The sequence below is a fragment of the Rhamphochromis sp. 'chilingali' genome, assembly GCF_963969265.1.
Source record: "Rhamphochromis sp. 'chilingali' genome assembly, chromosome: 17".
Taxonomy (NCBI): domain Eukaryota; kingdom Metazoa; phylum Chordata; class Actinopteri; order Cichliformes; family Cichlidae; genus Rhamphochromis; species Rhamphochromis sp. 'chilingali'.
The window spans coordinates 34,461,369-34,470,286 of NC_137944.1; the positions used below are offsets into that span (position 1 = coordinate 34,461,369).

At 37.9% G+C, this 8,918-nt stretch overlaps 1 long non-coding RNA gene across 1 annotated transcript; it reads left to right on the forward strand.

Moving 5' to 3' along the window:
* Positions 1 to 440: 440 nt before the first annotated feature.
* LOC308384725 lies at positions 441 to 8,705 on the forward strand. Its single transcript, XR_013969378.1, has 3 exons — positions 441 to 572; positions 3,028 to 3,329; positions 6,396 to 8,705. It is a non-coding gene; the product is annotated as an uncharacterized lncRNA (long non-coding RNA).
* The last annotated feature ends 213 nt before the right edge of the window (positions 8,706 to 8,918 follow it).

Here is an 8,918-nt window from a genome sequence, read left to right on the forward strand (position 1 = left end):
TCAGTGATACAAAGAGCCCTGAGACACAATTCAATCCATGGGTTCAATTGAAAAAAAGACTTGTTTAATCTTTATGACACGTAAACACAATTTGCATAATAATTTGGAACGCGGTGTAATTACGTGGCTTATCTTTATCTAATATTAAAATTGGTTTGATTTCATATAAGTGACAAATATGGAAGAATATAGCAATCTGATCTTATTTGTAGACTCCCACTCCATTTTGTGTTGATTCAGTATTAAATGAATGTGGATGTAAGACAGTTCACTGATGAACAGTAGAGAACAGCAAACCTCCAGCTCTGCGCCCAGTCTGAAGGATGAGGAGGAGGGGCTGAAGCAGAAAACCTGCGCATGAATAGCAGACACTGTGTCCAGTTAGTCCTGCTACAAGCCCTCACAACACCCAAACTCAAGAAGATAAGGGAAAGAGATCTGAGCAGCACTTCAGACATTACCGCTACTGCTGACAAAGACAAACATGTCCAGAAAAGCTGTGCTGGGTTTGATTCTTCTTTGTCTGCTTCTCGTCTTCTTCTTCTCTTCTTTTTCACCATCATCTTCTAAAGGTGAGTTTAATAAGTAAGATGTAAATCAGTTCTTTTGGATGTATGTCCAATGTCAAAGTTATACATGTAAGTACAGAGAAGTGTATTTCTGTTAGTCTGTGTTATGTTAGGTACTTCGTCTCCTGCACTGTAAGCTTAGTGTCTGAATTGTGAGCGACTGGTGTCGTTGTAGTTATGAATTGAACAGGTGGAGGACAGACAGGTGTTAAGTGTGTCATGAGAGGAATCCATCAGGATTCCCCACAACAAAAATAACTAAACAGCAGAACCTCCATCTGAATTTAGCGAAGAAGAGAAAGCTGAATAATTTTAAATTTGTAGCACAATGTTTATCTCATTCATCACAATCTCACTGGTCCGAGATCAGTGTTCCTTAATAGGCACTGAAGTTGGAATCATCCAGTAACAAACTATACATCTGAATTTTAAATATAAATATTCAACTGACAGCAGCTAAAATAATTTGAGGCTATTTTAAAAGTCTTTCATTTAACAAAAAAAAAGAAGGTAAAATCTTCAATTTATTGGGGCAAATCTCTGGTACCATGGCTTTATGAATATGGACTCTCAGAGGTGAAGCTCACATGAAATTATGGATAATTGAAATTCCAAAAATAATTGGATGTCCCACCTTTGACAGCTGATTTGAAAGACTGTAGAAATCACAACGATGCAGGTAGGGGTCAGATATTTTTCCACGTATAAGGCATAAACTATTGTTTGAAATTGCAATAATTAAGCTAATGGTTTCACAGATACTAAAGAACATAACCAAAAACAAAAATCCAACTTCAGCCTGAAATTCAAGTCATAGCTAGTTTCTGTTAATATAAAATGTTGTACGTTCTCATTGTCTGCAAATTCATTTTTAATACAGCGGTCCCTCGTTTATCGCGGGAGTTACGTTCTAAAAATAACCTGCGAAAGATGAAATCAGCAAAGTAGTGAACTTTATTTCTTACAATTATCATAGATGTTTTAAGGCTGTAAAACCCCTCACTACACACTTTATACACTTTTCTCAGACAGGCATGAACATTTTCACACTTTTCTCTCTTGTTTAAACTCTCAAAGATCAAACTTACGTAGAAAAATAAGTCCAGTATTATAGAATGAAACTAAAGATCGAACCCTGTTTTTAGGTCCAGAACATGGAAATAGAGCAGCTGCAAGAGAGTTCAACACTAATGAATCATTAATGAATCAATGGTACAGAAGTAGAGGAAGCAAGAAGAATGAGTTGAGTAAAGTTTGACTCATCTGACTGTTTGGTTTCACTTAATGCGCCTTATAATCCTTTGACGTCGACACTGTTGTGTTTGTTTTCTTCTGCTAGTGAACATTTATGTAAATTTGACAAGCTGAACACATTCGGTGCAGTACAGGAGACACGACACGAGATTGACTGAAAATGGTCTACAGCCAATCAGGACACAAAAAAAAAATCTTTGAGATCTAATTATTGTTTTATGAAACTGTTAAAATAAAAATGCTGCTTGATCTCACTTTAAACATGTGATCATATTTCAACATGAAATGATGAAACACCGTCAGCCTGCAGACTCAATTCAAAACCTCGCTTTAACCCCCAAAGACCCAAACTCTTTCATGGGATGCATTTTTAGTCACAATTGAGTAACGATGCGCAAAACTCTTTATTTGGTGTACAAAAAATGAGAAACAACAATTTTGTCCCTTTGAGCAATATGGCTCATTTGAAAGAGCAACATTTAGTATTGTGGTGATGTCCTATGAGGTTAAACTATATTTAGTCCAATTTTTAAAGTTTAGAAAAGTCATTTTGAACCCACCTTCACTCGAAATTGTCCATACTTTTAACTACTGATCGTTATGTAATTAGTAGTCTGTCTAAACCTCCATATGTGATTTTATTTTTAGTGCAGTCCAGCTCAGCTTCCAGGTTCAGGTAACTCTAATGGTACCGTAGATGTGGTGTGAAGTGGGTGACTCATCCACTCTGAGATGCATCATGTAGGGTCTAAAAGGAACTTGAGCTGTTGACAGGAGGCTGCAGGAATGAAGACATTTTAAGACCTTGTTGTTCTGCATACATCAATAAAGTGCCATGGGTGCACGTGTATATGTGGCATGGAAATATGTATATGAGCAAATTATCAACATTGACATCACGACATCAGTACTTCTACTTTGTAACTGTGATACTGAGCAGATTGTGTAAAAACTCAGTTTCTGTTTGAGGAAGGGAGACATGTTTTCCAGCGTGACATCATCTCATAGACGATTCTTACGCTGTGAAAGGTTGAAGTTGTTATTTGACTTCTGTTTGTGGGCAGTTGATTTTCTAAAAGTTTCTCCTCATGTGATTTTCAATAATATTATTCATATTTAGCACACACTGGATTCTGGTTTGTTTGGCATCACAGACGCTTTAAATCCAACCTTTCTGTTCTGTGTTGTTGCTTCTGTCTTTCAGAAATAACAACCATCAGAGCTACGGTCGGACAGGATGTCGTTCTGCCGTGTCACGTTTCAAAAGATAGATCCATCGCAGGCGTCGTGTGGACCCACACTGACACGAAAACACATTATGTTTTTGTGTACTACAGCAATAGCTCTGAAATAATCAGTCAGCAGGAAGAAGTACTGAACTGGATAAGCATAGAGAGAGAGAAGACGGATGGCGATTATTTTGTTTTCTGGCAACACAGGGAGTAACAAACAAATGGCTGTGAGCCATTTTGAAGATTGTCATCAAGCTGACAATGAATCCAATGGGTGAGTTTGTAGAAGAACAGAAGTTTCCGGAGCCTGTACTGGAAAACAAGTTTGCCAATCCAGGGCTTGTTTTCTTTTTTTGAAGGGAGGTCTTGTCAGGACCCTTACTGAATACTGGGTGCAAAGGTGTGCAGTCTTAGCACTAAATTATCCAACAACACCAGATTATCATTTCCTCATCTGGCTTCACATTGAAGTAGTTTTCTAATCAGTAGGGCAATGCTAGCTTTATTAATCTATTAATTAATCTGCTTTGACCAATCAGAAATGTGGCCTGTCTAGTGTCAGCAGAGTGACTGATTTTACAAACAGGCTGAAAGCAAAAAAGCAGATATACTCAGATATATGTCAGATTTTCTAAACAAAAGCCCAAAGTTAGCCCAGAAATGTGTTAGGATGTCCTACAATGCTGACTGTTCAAGTTAACAGACTTTTGCAGAATACGTTTCAAGGCTGTTCCTGACAACTAATTTAGTCTTATTTAGACCATATCTACCAGTCGGCCCTTTCATTATTCCTGTTTGGGTTCTTCCTGGCTTCCTTCCACAGTCCAAAGACTCGCTTGCTTTGTTAACTAGTGATTCTAAATCGGCTGTAAGCATAAATGTGAGAACGAATACGTTTGTGCTTCTATGTGCTGGCCTGTGATAGACTGGCTACCTGTCAAAAGTGTTCAAACCACTGCAAATATGAAGTGCGTTGCAGGGGGGTTGGAAGTCTTTCCCCACTTAATTGTAAAGTTGAACCATACAGCTCCAGCTGCCCTGAAAGAACATCAACAAGCTTGTCCTCAATTTTTTGTCTATAACATCAGGATTGATCCCTGGAGTTGAAAAATGAAACTACGTGCTATACAGGGAGTGCAGAATTATTAGGCAAGTTGTATTTCTGAGGAATAATGTTATTATTGAACAACAACCATGTTCCCAATGAACCCAAAAAACTCATTAATATCAAAGCTGAATGTTTTTGGAAGTAGTTTTTAGTTTTAGCTATTTTAGGAGGATATCTGTGTGTGCAGGTGACTATTACTGTGCATAATTATTAGGCAACTTAACAAAAAACAAATATATACCCATTTCAATTATTTATTTTTACCAGTGACACCAATATAACATCTCCACATTCACAAATATACATTTCTGACATTCAAAAACAAAACAACAACAAATCAGCGACCAATATAGCCACCTTTCTTTGCAAGGACACTCAAAAGCCTGCCATCCATGGATTCTGTCAGTGTTTTGATCTGTTCACCATCAACATTGCGTGCAGCAGCAACCACAGCCTCCCAGACACTGTTCAGAGAGGTGTACTGTTTTCCCTCCTTGTAAATCTCACATTTGATGATGGACCACAGGTTCTCAATGGGGTTCAGATCAGGTGAACAAGGAGGCCATGTCATTAGTTTTTCTTCTTTTATACCCTTTCTTGCCAGCCACGCTGTGGAGTACTTGGACGCGTGTGATGGAGCATTGTCCTGCATGAAAATCATGTTTTTCTTGAAGGATGCAGACTTCTTCCTGTACCACTGCTTGAAGAAGGTGTCTTCCAGAAACTGGCAGTAGGACTGGGAGTTGAGCTTGACTCCATCCTCAACCCGAAAAGGCCCCACAAGCTCATCTTTGATGATACCAGCCCAAACCAGTACTCCACCTCCACCTTGCTGGCGTCTGAGTCGGACTGGAGCTCTCTGCCCTTTACCAATCCAGCCACGGGCCCATCCATCTGGCCCATCAAGACTCACTCTCATTTCATCAGTCCATAAAACCTTAGAAAAACCAGTCTTGAGATATTTCTTGGCCCAGTCTTGACGTTTCAGCTTGTGTGTCTTGTTCAGTGGTGGTCGTCTTTCAGCCTTTCTTACCTTGGCCATGTCTCTGAGTATTGCACACCTTGTGCTTTTGGGCACTCCAGTGATGTTGCAGCTCTGAAATATGGCCAAACTGGTGGCAAGTGGCATCTTGGCAGCTGCACGCTTGACTTTTCTCAGTTCATGGGCAGTTATTTTGCGCCTTGGTTTTTCCACACGCTTCTTGCGACCCTGTTGACTATTTTGAATGAAACGCTTGATTGTTTGATGATCACGCTTCAGAAGCTTTGCAGTTTTGAGACTGCTGCATCCCTCTGCAAGATATCTCACTATTTTTGACTTTTCTGAGCCTGTCAAGTTCTTCTTTTGACCCATTTTGCCAAAGGAAAGGACGTTGCCTAATAATTATGCACACCTGATATAGGGTGTTGATGTCATTAGACCACACCCCTTCTCATTACAGAGATGCACATCACCTAATATGCTTAATTGGTAGTAGGCTTTCGAGCCTATACAGCTTGGAGTAAGACAACATGCATGAAGAGGATGATGTGGACAAAATACTCATTTGCCTAATAATTCTGCACTCCCTGTAGATCCATTCTCTTCCGCTTATCCTTTTTCTAATTTTGCGACTATCCTCTGTCAACCCTACGATATGTTTGTGTGGGAATATCACACACAGCAGTTAGTGTATTTCACCAGTTTCTGAAATACTGAAATGTACAAACTGCTGTTGCATTAAAGGACCAACAAGATCTAAAGGATGTTGCAGAAATTGTGATGCAGTTGTTCGAAGAACTGATTGATTAGTAACCCAATAAGAAGTGATCTGCTTTTCTAAAGCTGCGTCCACAATGGAAGTTATTCAGTCACTGCACATGCTTTGCACACACACATCCCTTACTTCGTGTGTAGGTAACTCTCAAATGTATTTACTTCCTGGTCATGCATCAGTCAGTGATATACTACTGTGTTATTGGTAGTTGCTTCAATTACTCGTCCTCACAGTTGACAAAAGATTATCTCTGGACACACCCACTCAGAATTTCTACAGGTTACTTTGCTTGTACTCATTTGAAGTGGGCGTAGCTTAACACTTAAAACCCAAAGTGGGCTCAGATCCAAGCCTTGTTTCGTAGTACAGGTGTCAGATTGTTTTTGTGAGAAAGAATCATGTGTTTGTAATTCGATATTTCTGTGTTGATGAGACTGTCTCTCTCTCTCGCCTCTCTTCTGTTTCTCACCTGCAGCTGAACCAACAGATGATGGATCAAGAGCGTGTGCTCCACATGCATTGTTTCAGCCACTTGCTTTTACTCTTGGTGTCATTGCAGATGTTTTGAGATGGAAGGCTATCCATGGAGCTGGCTTACTGCAACTCCATGCATGGCCTGCCTGCGTACATGCTTGGTAAATCTTTTTGAACAGTGTCGTACTAGTGCTGGGTGGTATACCACTTGTAACTTTATTTGTGATGTTGAAATTTCAACATAGTATTGAATTGACAAAAAGACCACCATTGATGATAAAAAGGTTGACGAGTGTGTTTAAATGAACTCAAATGGATCTTGTGTACTTTTTCATATCTCAAATACGTTTTAACATATTGTTTTGAAAAGTGGTCCAACCCATTTTTCTCATACATTGAAATCTGAGGCAATGTCTGAACATGAATATTTCAAAGACTATGTAGAATAAAAGCCTAAGTTTTCACTGATCTTCCTTACAATCAAAGTAAATGAGAATCTGTCATGTGGGACATCAACTTATTTTCAAGTATAGTTAGTTAAAATATAAAGAACAAGTCTCGCATTTGCAAAGTTCCATATCTGAGCACACACTAATGACAAAAACAAATAAAACTATAATATGAAAAATACAACTATAATAATTTTAGCAGTCTGTGAGGAAATAGAATAACATTGGGTTGACTAGAAACTGCAGAATTTTGGGGGATTCGATTATCTACTGACATTTTTTGTTTGTTTTTGATAGAAATTGTTGCCTTTGGCTAACATGTTCATGTTGATAAAGTCTACATGCCATGTTGACTTAGGTAAATAGAAAAGTAGGGCCATTGCATCTGAAGTCAGAAAAACGAATTAGCCATGTTTAGCCACCCAACATAATGGCCCTTTTATACAGAGAAATAATAAAAATACTTTGATATACACTCTGGTTGTACCACCGAGCACTATATCTGTCACTGTGGGATTGTGAAAACGTAATGTTTAAATGTTAGCTGTCCCTGTTTATTAAGCATTAAGGCAAATTTACTATATGGACCTCGACTCTAAAAAAATGTGGCATCACTGGGTTGGTTGGTTGGCTGCTGCAAACAGACTTATATTAATTTATGCTAGCTAACTAGTAACTTAGTGAAAAACAATGAAAATGAAACTAAAAAGCAGTATAAGAGGATCACGTTTGTACTGACCGTGGCTGCAACAATGAGTCTTATGTTAAAAATCAAGAAGATTCAGTTTCACTCTCTGTCTCTGAAGCAGTCGGTGCTTTTCATTGTTACCTGCACTGAAACAGTTAGCCATAATGCACAAGATTTTTGAGGATTTAAACACATATTTCTTAAACTCAGCTTCATAAACAGCCTTAAAAGATTTTTTGAGAAGGGCTCCATGGTGTAAATTTTTTTTTTTTTTTTTTTTTTAAATTAGCCTCGACACATGTAGTGTTTCATGTGAACTGTAGCATTGGAAATCGCTGATTTATGTGCAGCTGCTGAGCTTTGTGACAAAATACTCGTTTGTTCTTCTTAAGTAACAGGTAGCTTTAAAAATGAAATTCTGAAGCAAAATTACTACTACACATGTGACTAATCCAGACAGTAAGTGTACCAGTGTTACTCTGTCCTGATGTTTTTTCTGAAAATGACTAAAAATAAATGCTTACAGCAATTTCTCATTTCAGTCTGTAGACAATCTGAGTGTGCTCTGATTGTATTTCATGTTAAAATGTGTTTACATGTTGAAATGTAGTCATTAAATGTTTAAATGTCAAATGTATTTATATGTGTCAAAAAAGACAAAAATGAGTTGCACTGGATATAAAGTGTGTCTTTCTGTTTGACTGATATTTGGATCTTCTGATGATTAATTCGATGTAAAAATTAAATGCAACATTTAGTCAGATTCCAGGTTTGTCATCGCAGAAGTGAAATTTAATTTGTCTAAATGAGAAGCGAACAACCCTGAACAACACATTTTCCCCCATCTTTTTAAAAATAAACATAAATAATATGTCCTCAGTCCACCGCATTGAAGTAGAGGCTCAGTCTTTACCTGTTTCTATGGTGAATCTATTTATGACGCCTTTCTTTAACTATCCATGGAAGCACTTAGTTTTGAGTGAATCAGGCCTGATCATCTTTCCTAGAACTGAAAACTAAAAACATACACCATGGAGAAACATTTCAGTCTTACAATTCAGTGATTTTTGAGCAGTGGTCTAAAATTCAAAGACATCCATGTGTGTTCAACAACCATAATGTGCTGTCTGTTACAGCAATTACTGCACTAATCAAAAGTCTGGATTCATTTCTGTTTGCTGAAGTTTTAAAATCTTAAAGAAAATTGCTTTTAATCTTAAGATAATGCAGGAGTCCTGGCTCACATGTTGTTTTGATGTTAAACGTGTTGTTGTGACTTCTATGCATTGTTATTGTGATCTTGTCAACATGTTTAACTTACTGGGAATGTGATTATAGTTATGTATTAAAACATATACTACAAGTGTACCTGTTTGTGTGTGACACC